Raw genomic sequence first — 14,987 nt, 5'->3', positions numbered from 1 at the left:
GTGCTCATATTTCGCAAAGCTTTGCTTTGGTGCATCACTCTCAACCCGCTGGCAAAATGTGTACTTTGAAAGCGAGCTATTAAGACGAGATATTTCGAAGGAAACATGAGTACCATTTTTCTCCTGTAATTGCTGTTAGAATAATAACCTTGTAAATTAGGATCGCAGCCATTTTTCCTAGTATGAATTAGTTCCTCGTATATTCTAGCTTATGTCAATAGTAGGGAGAACACGCATGCCTACATACATACTTTATACATACTTATACATCACTGCAAATGTGATACAGGGGATTTCAATTTCACTGTAGTTTGATAATTAGCACATCGTTGTTTACTTTAGTTTCTGTTAATGTTTTTTAAATAGGAATGAGTATTTAAAACTTTGTTAATTTTATCAGGAATCGAAGACATTCCCTGTGTATAGTTTCTATAATTCCAGAATTGCATAACCACAAATAAAACAATATTTTATTCTTTTTGTGTCTAACTTTCATTGCCAAAGGGAACTATCCAATCGAGGGTATTCGTTTTGTATATTCACACGGTCATTTCGAATTCTACAAAACGAAGACCCTAATGATTTCGTGTCATTTGGAGTCTGACAAGGCGTTTTAGCAAGGGTCTTCGTTGAAAAGATTCAGGGGGTTTTTTCTACAAAACAAAGACCCCCTTGATTTCGCGTCAGTTGGCGTCTGACAAAGCGTTTTAGCTCCGAAATTATGACCCCGTCGGGAAGCACATACCCCTATAGGCAATGTATAGGAGTCCCCCCCCCCCTTCCCCGGGGTCTGACAAAGCGTTTTAGCAAGGATCTTCGTTTTATAGATTCAGGGGGCTTTTTCTACAAAACGAAGACCCCATTGATTTCGCGTCAATTGGCGTCTGACAAAGCGTTTTAGTGAGGGTCTTCGTTTTATAGATTCAGGGGGTCTTTTCTACAAAACGAAGACCCCCTTGATTTCGCGTCAATTGGGGTCTAACAAAGCGTTTTAGTAAGGGTCTTCCTTTTTTAGATTCAGGGGGTCTTTTCTACAAAACGAAGATCCCCGTTATTTTCACATCTGTTTGCGCTGAGGAACGCTTTGGCTTGGTTTTTGAACTGTCCGTGCCTTATTCGGGGACAAAAAAATTAGGGTCATCGTTTTTCGGTCTTCGGTCTTCGGTCTTCGGTCTTCGGTCTTCGGTCTTCGGTCTTCGGTCTTCGGTCTTCGGTCTTCGGTCTTCGTTTTGTAGACACCCGCTGTCCACACGGGTGTTCTAGCCAAAAATCATTTTTGGCTTGTGACGACGCAAAAAAAGAGAATTGGAGAACAACTAAACTATTTTTGAAACATGTGTCCTAAACCCTTTTCATGGGCAAAAAAGAAAAGAAAGAAAAGAAAACTTTTTTCTGACGGGAAGTCGATAGGACCGCTCTTAGCGAGAGCGGCACTTAATCAACATGCAAGACGATACAAGACTAGCGAAAAACTCCCTTTTCTTTCGGACCGCGTATGCATTCCGAACACTCTGATTGACAGCTGTCAGAAACACTACAATAGTTGTTCATAAACCGTTTGTTCTGGGAAGTAGGTCAATGTAATCTTAAAATAACCTAGCTCAGTCAGTTAGCAAAACATGACGTAATGTCTTATTTTGGTAAGAACAATTTTAGCGAAAGTCCAGGATTTGAACGAAGTTACGATTTGATTCACAGAAAGTCAGGCCGGTGCATATCAACACTGTGAGTATCTCCTCTTGCAAAACTTATCAAAATCTGAATAGATAGCAATTTTTACACTCAAAGCTGTAATATAGAGCGAGGAATTGGGTCTATAGTTGTTCGCCTTGATTATAAACCCCTCGAAATAATCAAGGACTAAAAAGTAACACTTGACGGCATATAGTGTTTCTCCAAACGCTTCCTCCTTGTCTGGCTACCTCCTGCTCGCCTTGTAGCAGAACAGACGAGAACCAAAGTGGAGGATTCTTTAACTGTTAAAGATTGCCATTGAATAAGCCATTTCTGCTATTCCTCGACAGGGCGATGAAACAGGTTTCGCATGAGGTTTGCCCTGATCATTTTAGGGAACTTTGTAAATTACCAATAGTTGTCCTATTGTATATAAGTAAATTATGATCACTGAGGTGCTCGGTTTCCGACTAGACTTCACTGGCAAAAAGTGTAGTGATCTAAATTTCGTAAACAGAAATGTCATTGTCGACGAAGCAGCGGTCGTGTTTGTGTTTGAAACACAACTCTTATATCCATGCGACCTTTGCCACAGGATAAAGATATTCCGGCTGAAATTAAACTGATGTGAGCGCTATCCATGATGATAATAATAATAATATACTTAACGTTATTAACAATAACAATAACGATTGTTATACTAGTTTTCATGCTCATTTTCATATTTACTGTTATCATTATCACCATTTACACTATGTTTATTTCAACAAGGGAGATGTGAGTGCAAATTCATTCCTCATGCAAGTTCATTTCAGTTGAAATCACTCAACCTTCCGAGGGTCATCCAAATGATGTCGTTGTGTGTTAATTTTTTTAGTTATTGGCTCAAAGAGGAGGCATCAGCTGAATAACTCTCTTTCTTCATATCGAATCAGGTAATTATAGTCTAAACAGTTTTAAGTGATGTCTAACGTATTCAAAATGAATTTCGACTGATTCGATTACTCTTAACTACAGAAACTAATGCTATAATGCAATTTTCAGGGCAAGCAAAGCAGATATATAGATAGTTTTGATGAAGGAGACACGAGTTTTAAGTTTTTCAATTGACCTCCAATTGAAGTGCATACGGGATTGTCATATTCAGTGTTTTCTTTAGAGAATCATCTTTTGATGTTGTACAAGAAACATATGATACACCTTTTTCAAGCGTTATTTGTCGAGATATACCTGCTGACGACCAGTTTGGGTCAGTCGACATATCAAAATTAGGGTCTTTCCGCGTTGTTTGATCAGTCGAAGCGGTTATTGTTATCATCAATAACTTGGACTTTTAATATGTGAAAATCACATATGTGAACTGCGGACTAATAAATGCATGTAAGAGTGACCTTGGCAGTGATGAAGATTACTTAAGCAGTAGTGGAAATAAAGCTTGAGAAAAATTCAGGGCTAAACAGGAGTTTAATCAAAGATTCAAAGTGAAGCCTTGTTACTCTCCCAAGCTTGTTTAATAATAGTAATGTTTTCTCTAGGTTCGTAGTATTTCAGCAAATTTGTCAGTTCACTGATCTTCCATGCAGTAAGTGTACGGTAAAGTTAACAAATAAACTCGATACCCAACGTTCATAAGCGTTTCACTCCATCTGTGAATAAGAAGTAAGAAATCGGTAAAGTCAACAGTCACCTGATCTTGAATGCATGTCACAAATTGTTATATTTGTAAGGACAAATTGATTTTGGTGGAAGATTTAGATTTTACGTAATTTCTATTTGAATTACAGAAGAGGTAGGCAGATCTAAATCAGCGCGGTAAATATTCTCTCTAGCAAATCTCAGGAAAATGAACCAAAATCTCTTCTGAATGTATGGCCGTTTCTACAAGCGCTGTGTAGAGTGAAGAGATTGATCGATGTGTTTTGAGATTTGCGCCGCGAAATCATGTCGAAGTAACAATTTCTTAACAAAGCCTTGGACCTTAAATGGTCATATTGTTGGCTAAGACTTCAGGAGAGAATGATCAGTGGTCAGAGAAATCTTGAGGACGAATTACTCCTTTAGAAATTGTTTTGGACATTTCTTTGGAAATCGCTTCGGAAATCGCTTCAGATCTTTTTGGAGTGGTCTCTGTGTGTTTTATGCTTGATTTTCGTCGCCAGATGTGGTGTTTATGCTTAAATGAACACTGAAACTCTGGATGCAAACAGAACGATATTTAATCAACATGCAAGACGATACACTACTACCGAAAAGCTCCCTTTTCTTTTGGACCGCATGTGCATTCCGAATACTGTGATTGACAGCTGTCAGAACCGATACAATAGTTATTCATAAACCGTTTGTTCTGGAAAGTACGTCAATGTAATCTTTAAATAACCTAGCTCAGTCAGTTAGCAAAGTATGACGTAATGTCTCATTTTGGTAAGAACAATTTTGGCGAAAGTCCAGGATTTGAACGCAATTACGATTTGATTCACAGAAAGTCCGGCCGGTGCAGATCAACACTTCGAGTATGTCCTCTTGCAAAACTTATCAACATCTGAATAGATAGCAATTTTTACACTGAAAGCTGTAATATAAAGCGAGGAATTGGGTCTTTAGTTGTTGGCCTTGATTATAAACCCCTCGAAATAATCAAGGACTCATTAACAAGTAACACTAGACGACCTATCGTGTTTCGCCAAACGCTTCCTCCTTCGTCTGGCTGCCTCCGGCTCGCCTTGTAGCTGAACACATGCGGACCAAAGTGGAGGATTTTTTAGCTGTTAAAGATTGCCATTGAATAAGCCATTTCTGCTATCCTCGAGACGATGAAACAGGTTTCGCATGATGTTTGCCCTGATCATTTTAAGGGACTTTGTAAATTACCAGTCGTTGTCCAAACGAATACCCATTAATTATGATCACTAAGATGCTTAGTTTCCGACTAGACTTCACTGGCAAAAAGTGTAGTGATATAAATCGGGTAAACAGAAATGTCATTTTCGACGAAACAGCGGTTGGTTTTTTTTGTTTGTAACACAACTCTTATATCCATGCGACCTTTCCCACGGGATAAAGATATTCCGGCTGAATTTAAGCTGGTGTGAGCGCTATCCATGACGATAATAATAATGCATGTAACTTTATTAATAATAACAATAATGGTTGTTATACTAGTTTTTGTGCTCATTTTCATATTTACTATTATCATTATCACCATTATTATTATCTTTCTTTCAACGAGGGAGATGTGGGTGCAAATTAATTTTTCATTCAAATTCATTTCTCATTAAATCACTCAACCTTCCGAGAGTCATCCAAGTCACATCGTAGTGTGTTTATTTTTTTGCTATTGGCTTAAAGAGGAAGCATCAGCTGAATAACTCTCTTTCTTCATATCGATCAGGTAATTATAGTCTAAACCGTTTTAAGTGATGTTTAACGTCTCCACTAAAGAAACTGATGCAATAAAGCAATTTTCAGGACAAGCCAAGCAGCTATATATAGTTAAGATGAAGGACGCTCGAGTTTCAACAGTTTTTCATTTGACCACCAATTAAAGCGCAGACGGAAATGTCATATTCAATGTTTTCTTAAGAGAATCATCTTTTGATGTTGTACAATAAACATATGATATACTTTTTCAAAGCATAATTTATCAAGATATACATTATGACGACCAGTTTGGGTCAGTCGACATATCGAAATTAGGGTCTTTCCGCGTTTTTTGATCTGTCGGAGCGGTTATTAATGGCATTATTAACTTGGACTTTTAATATATAAAAATCACATATGTGAACTGCGGACTAATAAATGCGTGTAAGAGTCAAAGCATGACGTAATGTCTTATTATGGTAAGAACAATTTTGGCGAAAGTCCATGATTTGATGCAGTTTCGATTTGATTCACAGAAAGTCCGGCCGATGCAAATCAACACTGAGTATTTCCTCTTGCAAAACTTATCAACATCTGAATAGATAGCAATTTTTACACTCAACACTGTAATATAAAGCAAGGAACTGGGTCTTTAGTTGTTGGCCTTGATTAGAAACCACTCTAAATTATAAAGGACCAAAAAGTAATACTAGATGACCCATCGTGTTTCGCCAAACGCTTCCTCCTTTGTCTGGCTGCCTCCTGCTCACCTTGTAGCAGAACATATGCAGACCAAAGTGGAGGAAGTTTTAGCTGTTAAAGATTGTCATTGAATAAGCCATTTCTGCTATTCCTCGACAAGGCGATGAAACAGGTTTCGCATGCGGTTTGCCCTGATCATTTTTGGGGACTTTGTAAATTACTTATAGTTGTCCAAATGAATACCAGTTAATTATGATCATTAAGATGCTTAGTTTCCGACTAGACTTCACTGGCAAAAAGTGTGGTGATATAAATCGCGTAAACAGAAATGTCATTGTCGACGAAACAGCGATCGTGTTCTTTGAACTCGTATATCAATGCGACCTTTGGTTAATGGTTGTTTGTTTACGGGTAACCGAAAGAAAAAAAAAATATCGCAACATCTAACCTTAACTCGCTTTGTCCGAGCTTGATCATGGATGGTCATAGAAAGTTAGAAAGAAAAGCGAAATTAGGACTGGGTGATTATTGTCACGCATCCACGAGACAGATTAATCATGAACCAGTGCTCTCCAGAGTTTATAGGTCAGGTAGTAAATAGACAGCATAGTCCAGCTCAGGGCAGTCTTTTTTTCGTTTTTGATACGAGCAAGGTCAAACACGGCTACCAAATTCATATTTCGCTAGGTGTTGCATGAATACGAGTCACATAACTGTCACGAGTCAGGTAACTATCGTCACTAAAAACACTGAAAGAAGAGCGGTCGAATTGAACAAATGAATGTTCCACTTCCTAGTAATCGCACCGATGCTAAAAGCATAGGGGAATTAAGAGTAATCTTAAAAAATTTGGTCGTGAGTCTTTTTAAATTTTTGCAACCGTGTGCGATTGTTTGCGATGATATTTAAAACCTGCTCTATAGACATCCACTTAACACAAACACCTGATTTGATTAAACATTTTATGTACCAAATTGTAGACGTTATACCTTGTTTAAACAAATAACAGGCTGGGACGGCTGGATACGATTAGAGAGACGAACAAATTAGTAAAATGGCGTGATATTTTTGATATGTGACGTTTGTGCAGAAGTATCTTTAGTATGGTCAAATAAATTATGCTCGAAAATTTGAGCATCATACTTTTGAGTGTCATTTCTGGAAACATAGTATTATGCCGGAATTGAGCTCAGCTCAATGATAAAAAATAACAGCTTTTAAGAACCCCTCAACCTCCCCTCCCCGATTCGTACCAACAATACGTAAAACTAACTTAGATTAAAAATTTTGGCATACTGAATTTTAGAACAACATATTTCACTGGATCAAATTCTTTAGTGAAAGCAAAAAAGCAGGCTCACCGTTGACGTTGCTCAGGACTTATCTCTTGTTGAACCGTTACATTGAGGGAATGTAATGGGAAACTGTCTGAAGCATTATGCTCGATGCTCTGGCTGTATTATGGCCAAAATTTATCTGACCCTACTTCTTAGTTCCGTCACGCGCTGAGTGCGCTCTGATGGAAAAGAAAACACAGTGCATGACAAAAACAGTAGCTGCAAAAAAAAAAATTACTCGCATACCGCAGATTTGTAGACCTAGGGTATAACTTTCGATAGTCGACACAAAGGTTTCATTTCCTCTCCTTTCAAATGTTTTTGTCTCATCCTCAGCTCAGTTCTTGAGGTTGAATCCCAAACTAAAGACGTCATTTTTAAGATAAATTATTCAGTGGACTTTTCCAAATTATTCCGTCGTCGTGGTTTAATATCATATCAGGCTATCGTTATGGATCTCTAGTTTTGTTTAGCTTGACTTCAACGGTTTTTCTTATAATTTTATACAGGTATCGTTTGACAGGAGACGTGACAATAGTTGAAAGGTCATTGTTTATTCAAAGATTACGTAAGTCGTGTTCTTTCTCCAATTTTGTTTATATAGTGGTAGTATTTTCTCCAAGCTTGAATTATCCCAACATTTCCATCCGTTCATAGATCTTCCATGCACTTTTGAGCTTAGCTTCTTAGCCAGCGTTTAAAAAGTGACTCCACCTGTACCAATATTCCTTAATCGATCAAACTTCTCATATGAGCAGTGACGTTTCCGTACGAGGCTTTTCCAAACTACGTGTAGATTCTGGATCATGAGAATATCACCTGAGGGTTAGGCTGGACACCCACCTGTTATTCTGTTGACCCTGAAAACGCATGGCCCATTTTCTGTTGTTTTTACATGGAACGTCTTGCTTCAGATCTCAGATCAGTTCCTGTACCTTACTTCAGTTCTCTCTTGTAACTGATGTGTCTTTGTCGTGGGACATTCGAGTGTAAGCACTGATATATACTGCATTTATGGCTGTTTCGATTATCATTTTCCAGATTTTGCGGAAATAAGTTAGCTTGCCCAGTTTGTGTTGGTTTTTTTCAAGCAAACATGCTGACAGAATCAGATCACAGCTCGGAAATTGCTACGAGTGAATACAGAGCAAACAGCTTACCTGCTGATGAGAACACACCGCTAGTGCGAGAGGCCAATTCAACAAGTCATCAGCAGAGACTCTCTGAACATTTCAACTGTCACCATCTCTTACTTGGTTTTTTTTTACTGTTTTTGTTTGCTGAGGTGGCTGTGTTTACATCAGCCGTAATATATCCACTTAGCGTAAACTCCAACAATGCCTTACAAGTACTTTATATTAGTATAATTATGACTATGGCCTTAAACTTAGTAGAAATTATAAATTGCTGTTTTTTCCTGGGAATCATTGTAAAATCTTCATCATTCGTCGGTTTCTCAACAGTTCTTAAAGATCTGTGTTGTCTGCCAAATTTTTGGACCCTGCTTTTATTTTTTCTACTCTATTTGATTGGGGGCTCAATAAGTATTCACATTCAACATGAACGGTACAAGAATTGTACAAAAGTTTATAGTTTGAGCAAGGTAGATAAATGCCGTAATGTATTCAAATTAGCCATTGTTGAAATTATTCTTGAAATCTTGGATTTCTTTATAATGATGATATCAGTTGTATTTCTAAATCACACTAATCTTCGTTATACGATATCAGGTCGCGCGTGGGTGTATAGAATGCTTAAGGGGACTTTAGTTATGTTTTGTTTCCGCCTTTTTGTCCCCGTGGTCAAGAGCATACTAATGGCCCAAATCATGAACGACATTTTGTTATTGCCATTTTGCAAAAAAATCATTGAACTCCTATGGCAAAAAATCTTCTTCAATGAAAAGTGTATCATTGGTAAGATAAGGAGAAATAGAGGTACACGCCAAATTACTTTCGTCGTTTAACTCAATCGTAATTTTCTACATTTCTGTCAGGTTTATGAAAATGTAGGTTTGTAACCCCTTTGGTAATTAGTTTGACAGAACATGTTTGATAAGTTAGTCTATGGAAAGTAATTAAGGAATGCATTGGTTTTCACTTAGACTACAAGGTGAGATTGAGACAGCTTGCACCACTATCTTAACCAATCAAGTGCAATTGTGTGTATTTGATATCTTTTTGTAAAGTAAGCTTAAATAAACTGCTTAACCTTTCGTTAATTTTTGTTATTTTATTTGACTGTATCCATTGCTCTCCATTATGTCTATATTTGGGTAGAGGGGGGGGGGGGAGGGGGAGAGGGTGGGCACATTGGAATGACCATTGCCGACGAGGACGATTGTTGTGACAGTTTTCTACTCAGTCGAACTTTCCCATGCAATCATCTTTAATTACGAGCGACTACATTTTTATGAATACCTGTCGGCGAATTACTTTACTTTCACATAAAAAATACGTGTGATCTGACGATTTGATATTTTTTTTGGACAATCTTAATTGGATCCACGTTCTATTTCTGAAACGCTCGTGAAATGACGATACCGGGTAATACATATTTCTAAGTGTGTTCTATATGATTAAGAATTGTTTAGTTCTTTGCACTGAATCAACCCTCTTCTACATTGAATCAGCTTAACCAATCAGAGCTGAGTAATTTTTTCATGTATCTTATTAAACTATTAATAGTGCAATTTAACGCTTCAAAATAAGGAAACCAAGACAACAGCGAAAGAAATCTGAAACCAACTCATGATTAAGAAATTAGAGCTGGAACAATTTTCTGACCAGGAGTATTAAAAAAAAAACCCAACAATTAAACCAGTTGAGCGTGGTATTATGACGTCATCTTTATCTAGCAAAAGTCCCGGATGTACTATAGTTTCAATTTGATCCTCGTGCAATACTCAGAGCAGTCGACTAAAATGCAATGCAACCATTTCTGTCAACGATACATAACATGAACAATAAGTGATAAGTGATGACAAGAAATGAAAAGATCGCACAGAAATTAAACGCAGAAGAACTGCTTCAGATAGTACAGCTAAGGCGGAAGAAACAAATCTCTTCTAAAGAAATATACGGCTGCGCTTTTATGTATTATAAATACTTACATGTTAATGGTTGTTTGTTACGGGTAGCCGAACGAAAAAGAAACAAATTATCGCAACATCTAACCATGAATCGTTAAGTCTGAGCTCGGGCATGGATGGTCAATGAAAATTATGAGGCAGTACTCTCCAGAGTTTATAGGTCAGGCAGTTAATAGAAAGCTTAGTCCAGCTTAGTGCAGTTTTTTTTTGATGCTGCGGAAATCCGTGAAAAGTGCTGACATTCAATTTGAGCTGCGGAGAACCTGCACGGAATCCGCAATCGAAAAATCTCACGCTAGCGTCTGCTTGCATCATGATTTGGTTTTCGTAAGCGGCCAACCGAAAAATCATTTGTCAAACAGAAAATGTTAATGAACTCGAGTGACAGAAAATGGCGTTAGAGACTGATGCAAAGTTTCCATAAATTTAGCAAGACTCTTTCGTATCTATCTATCTACATACCGTGTTTTAGATTCAATCAAATTAATGCGGATTTTGAGGTGAAACACAACCAGTGACAAGCCCTCGACAAGCTAAGATTAGCTGGCAATATCAGGATTAGTCGGCAATGTCAGTCATCTGATCAGGATTGCTTGTCGTAATATGTTATATTTGTAAGAAGAAATTACTTGAGCGGAAGCTAGTTCCTGAGTTGGCACAGTTTTGATTTGATTTACAGAACGATCAGGTAGATCTTTAACAACGAGGTGAGATTCTCTTTAGCAAGTCTTTAAAAGTTCGACCAAATCTTTTCTGAATGTAAAGCCATTTCTGCATGATGCAGCCGCTGCTTAGGGTAAACTAAAGCGTTGGGCAAGCTTTCATTTACTTTGCCTTGATTCGATGTGAAATTAAGATGAGTATAACGATTTCGTCCAAAAAACTTCATACTTCCAAGAAGAGAGAAAGAAAGGATAATAATGGAAAGAGTGGTGGTAGCGATCTCGTGGAAGAATTACTCCACAACAGTCACAGCCGCGAATCTAGTCATCGGCTGAATGGTTTTCAATTTCGATAAGAATTCCAAGTTACCTTAAAGCTGGATAGCAGTAGTTCTGTAAGAAAGAGTGAAACCATCGGAGATATGCGGTGTTTGTGTCTCATAAAATGGTAACAACTCGCTTAAATTGAGGGAGAGTTTACTGCATTCAATAACGAGATTCAATGATGATCCAAATTTGAATTTGTACAAAACTAAGCTACTGAATTCATATTACGCTACGTGTTGCTTAAATAGCACGAGTCACATACCTACCGCGCGTCTGATAACGATTGTCACTAGAAATACTGAAAGAAGAGCGGTCGATTTGAGAAAATGACAAGAGGAAGATAGATAAATTTAGTAATGATATACTATCCACACAAAGGGAAACGGGTCAAAAACGAGAATTGGCCATATTTTCAATAACAGTTGAAGTCCAGTGTTTCGGTACTGTTTCGCATTCGTATGACAAAAGCCCAGACCAGCGTAACAGCCTTCCTCAAAAATTTTGACATTAAAATAGTCAGTCGAAAAACCGCTAAAAAAAGTTGTATGATCCAGTAAATACTTCATCAATCAGTAGCATTTATTTCTATAACCGCCTCCCACCCCTCCCTACGTACTAATAGTTCGTCTTCCACCCCTCCCGAAGTAATAACAGTCTGCCTCTCACCACTCCCTAAGAACTGATTGACTGCATCCCACCACTCCCTGAGTACTAATGGTGTGTTCCCTCCCCCCCCCCCCCAATCATAAAATGATCCAAAAAAAATATTGGGTAAAAGAAAAGGTCCAAAAAATTATCCAAAAAATGGTCCAAAAAATAGTCCAAAAAAATAGTCCAATGGTCTAAAGGTCCATTCATATTTAACCCCATGACTGTAACGTTATAAACGATAATAATAATAATTGTTTTACTGGATTTTATGATCGTTTTCATTATTACTATTATCATTGTCACAATTATTATTATTATCTTTATTTCAACAAGGGAGATGTGAGTGCAAATTCATTTCTTATGAAAAGCCCTAAAGAAATCTATAGTCAATCACTCCCCCTTCCGAGGGTCATCCAAATCATATCGTAGTGTGTTCTTTTTTTCAGCTATTGGCTCAAACAGGAGGCATCAGCTGAATAACTCTCTTTCTTCATATTGAATCAGGTAATTATAGTCTAAACTGTTTTAGGTGCTGTTTAACGTATTTAAAATGTGTACTGAACAATTCGATAGCTCTCCACTACAGAAACTAATGCAATAATGCAATTTTCAAGACAAGCCAAGCATGACAAGCAGCTATATATAGTTTTGATAAGGCGACTCGGGTTTCAACAGTTTTCCATTTGACCTCCAATTCAAGCGCATACGGAAATGATTTTCATATATTCGCACTCGTGGATTCATCACTTCCCGAGTTTATTAAGAACCAACATAATGACCAGCTCTCAGTTGTATCACAGAGGTCATGGGTTCAAATCCCGTATAAGCCTGATGTTTTTCTCTTGCCTATTTTCACCACTGCTCATGTAGTATTCATTAATGCGACGATCGCTTTCATATTCATTATCAGCTCAGTTGATAAAACCAAATTACAATCTGTGACTGCGGTAACCGCAACCTTCCAACACCACGATTAAATTGATAAAATTAATAATAATAAAAAAAAAAGATTTAATTAGGTGGGAGAACGATGAGGGTTGAAACTAAAAAATACAAAATTACAACAATTGATTAAGTAAAGGTGAAGAAAGACAGCCAGCTTAAAATGACGATACTTACATTGTTACGATTACTCACAAACTGCATTTGACGAGCGAACTGCGACTAGCGCGACTTCAGAGAAAACTTAGTTTATATACGCAGGAAAAACTAAAATTAATGTATGCGAAACGACTACCTGAAAATGTAATCGACGCCAATAATAACGAATGAAACAATAATAAACGAAAGTATGCGATATGGAAAAGAAAATAAACTAAATAACCAGTGGAAAAAACACTAATTGAGACAACGTGAAACAGCAACAAAAATTTTGGGAACACCCTATAATTAACAATATACAACATTCCGCACGCTAAGATCCCACACAGTCGAACCTGTATCAAGCGGCACCGTGTTAAGCTGTCACTCTGTATTAAGCGGTGAGTAGTCAAAGTCCCCAAATTATTTTCTCTTAATCACTGTAATTGTCCCCTCTACTGAGCAGTCACCTCTATTAAGCGGTCACCCTTTATTGAGTCCCAGTAGTTGGTATTGTCCACCACCTGTATTGAACGGCCACTGAAAGCGGAACCGCTCAAATAAACTAAAAATAATTTTTGTAGCGTGATTGAATCCTGATTTCTCTCCCGAAATCAATGATTATGTTAATAATATGTTTGAGCGAGTTTTTGTACACGAGTGGTTAATTATGGCATGAAATTAATCGTTTCTTATATTCCCCCTATTTTGTGGAGCCTGTGTGAGTCGGTCAACATGTATTTAGCGATAACCTCGTTTTTTTTCGGTGGATGACCGCTTAATACAGGTTCGACTGTATCTTGCAATACTTCTTACCGGCGCAGTATCACAGTTTCTCAAGAAATTTCCCCCTTATTCATCTTCATTATTCATTACTTAATTTTAAACACTTTTTAGAATAGGTTATTTCCACTCAAACATCATGCAATCAAACGAAGATCACAGCTCAAACATTGTGACAGCAGACGGCCATCGAAACATCAGCGCCCCAGATGAAACTACTCCACTGACTCAAAGCGGCAGAGAATTGAGTTCACCATACAAATACTGCCGATATTTCTCCCCTCGGTGTTTCGGTTTAATAGGCTATTTTCTCTTTCTCTTAGTTGAAGTGGTTACGTTTATTTTACGCATAACTTACTTTTGGCTCACGGTGATTCCACTGTATTCTTGGAAAAAGAAATGTGCAAAGGACTTGACTCATGGTGGGCAAGCATCAAACGAAACATCTCCAGACTTCTACTTGTCTTTACCGGTGACGAAGTTATTCAACCAAAGCTCAAGAGAAATGTTTCATGCATTTGATATCGCTTTTAAATCTATAGAAAACATTAAACTGCTGTATTTTTCTGTCAGTCATTGTGGGAACACTACGGTTTGTTAATTTCTCCAGAGTTCTGAAGAGGCTGATTTATATCGCAAAGTTTTGGACTCTGATACTTTTTCTTATGCTTAATTCGTCATCTGACGTAATCAGTATAACTTTGGAAGTCTTAAAAGATGAGTGTAATGGTAAGCATGGTAATTTTACTAAGTTGAGCATTGCTGGAATTGTGATTGAAATGCTGAATGTTTGTACGATGATGATAGTAGTTCCAGTTCCGAACTAGGTTACGTGTTTAACTGCTTAACATATATTTTCTTGCCAAGGTGTTTGTGTTTTTTCTTTTTTGTTATCACAAACGGTACGTACTTCTGGATCGACCCGCTTCCACGAGAGAGACGAGAGACATACCTCAATGGCTGATACGATCCACCTGCAACCTAAGAAATCACCACGAGCATATGTTGTTCATAGAGAGGTTAAAAGTTGCAACTACCTTTGATTTTATGGGAACATTAAATTGCAGCCTTTTTGTGGTTTGGCAGTGTCAAAGAGCGAGAACTTCTTCTTCATTTCCAGTCGCGGTAACAAGTCAAAAACAGAATCAGAGTTGCCACGAAATCAAAAGTGAAGCCTGTTTAGCGAAAAGCGCAGCTTTATATCGGCTCAAGCGGAATAGTCAAAGTTCAAGAATTTCTCTTTTTTATCTGTCGCGGTCAAAGAAAAAAAAATCGAAAATGCGCATTCAAGGGAGACTTTACCTTTTCTACCTGTTCTTTGCT

The 14,987-nt window shown here is 37.7% G+C and overlaps 1 protein-coding gene and 1 long non-coding RNA gene across 2 annotated transcripts in view; one reads left to right on the top strand and one right to left on the bottom strand.

The window, feature by feature from the left end:
• LOC131769194 (macrophage mannose receptor 1-like) overlaps positions 1–14,987 on the bottom strand; it is a 131,966-nt gene that overhangs the window by 96,379 nt on the left and 20,600 nt on the right. The gene's annotated exons all lie outside the window — the stretch shown is intronic.
• On the top strand, positions 1,669–9,187 carry LOC136280186 (uncharacterized). The gene is made up of 4 exons (XR_010717161.1): positions 1,669–1,725; positions 2,552–2,609; positions 7,580–7,638; positions 8,112–9,187. It is a non-coding gene; the product is annotated as an uncharacterized lncRNA (long non-coding RNA).

This window comes from Pocillopora verrucosa, chromosome 4 (assembly GCF_036669915.1).
Source record: "Pocillopora verrucosa isolate sample1 chromosome 4, ASM3666991v2, whole genome shotgun sequence".
NCBI lineage: Eukaryota > Metazoa > Cnidaria > Anthozoa > Scleractinia > Pocilloporidae > Pocillopora > Pocillopora verrucosa.
Note: the sequence above shows the minus strand (reverse complement) of the source record. Positions and strands in the feature narration are given on the sequence as shown.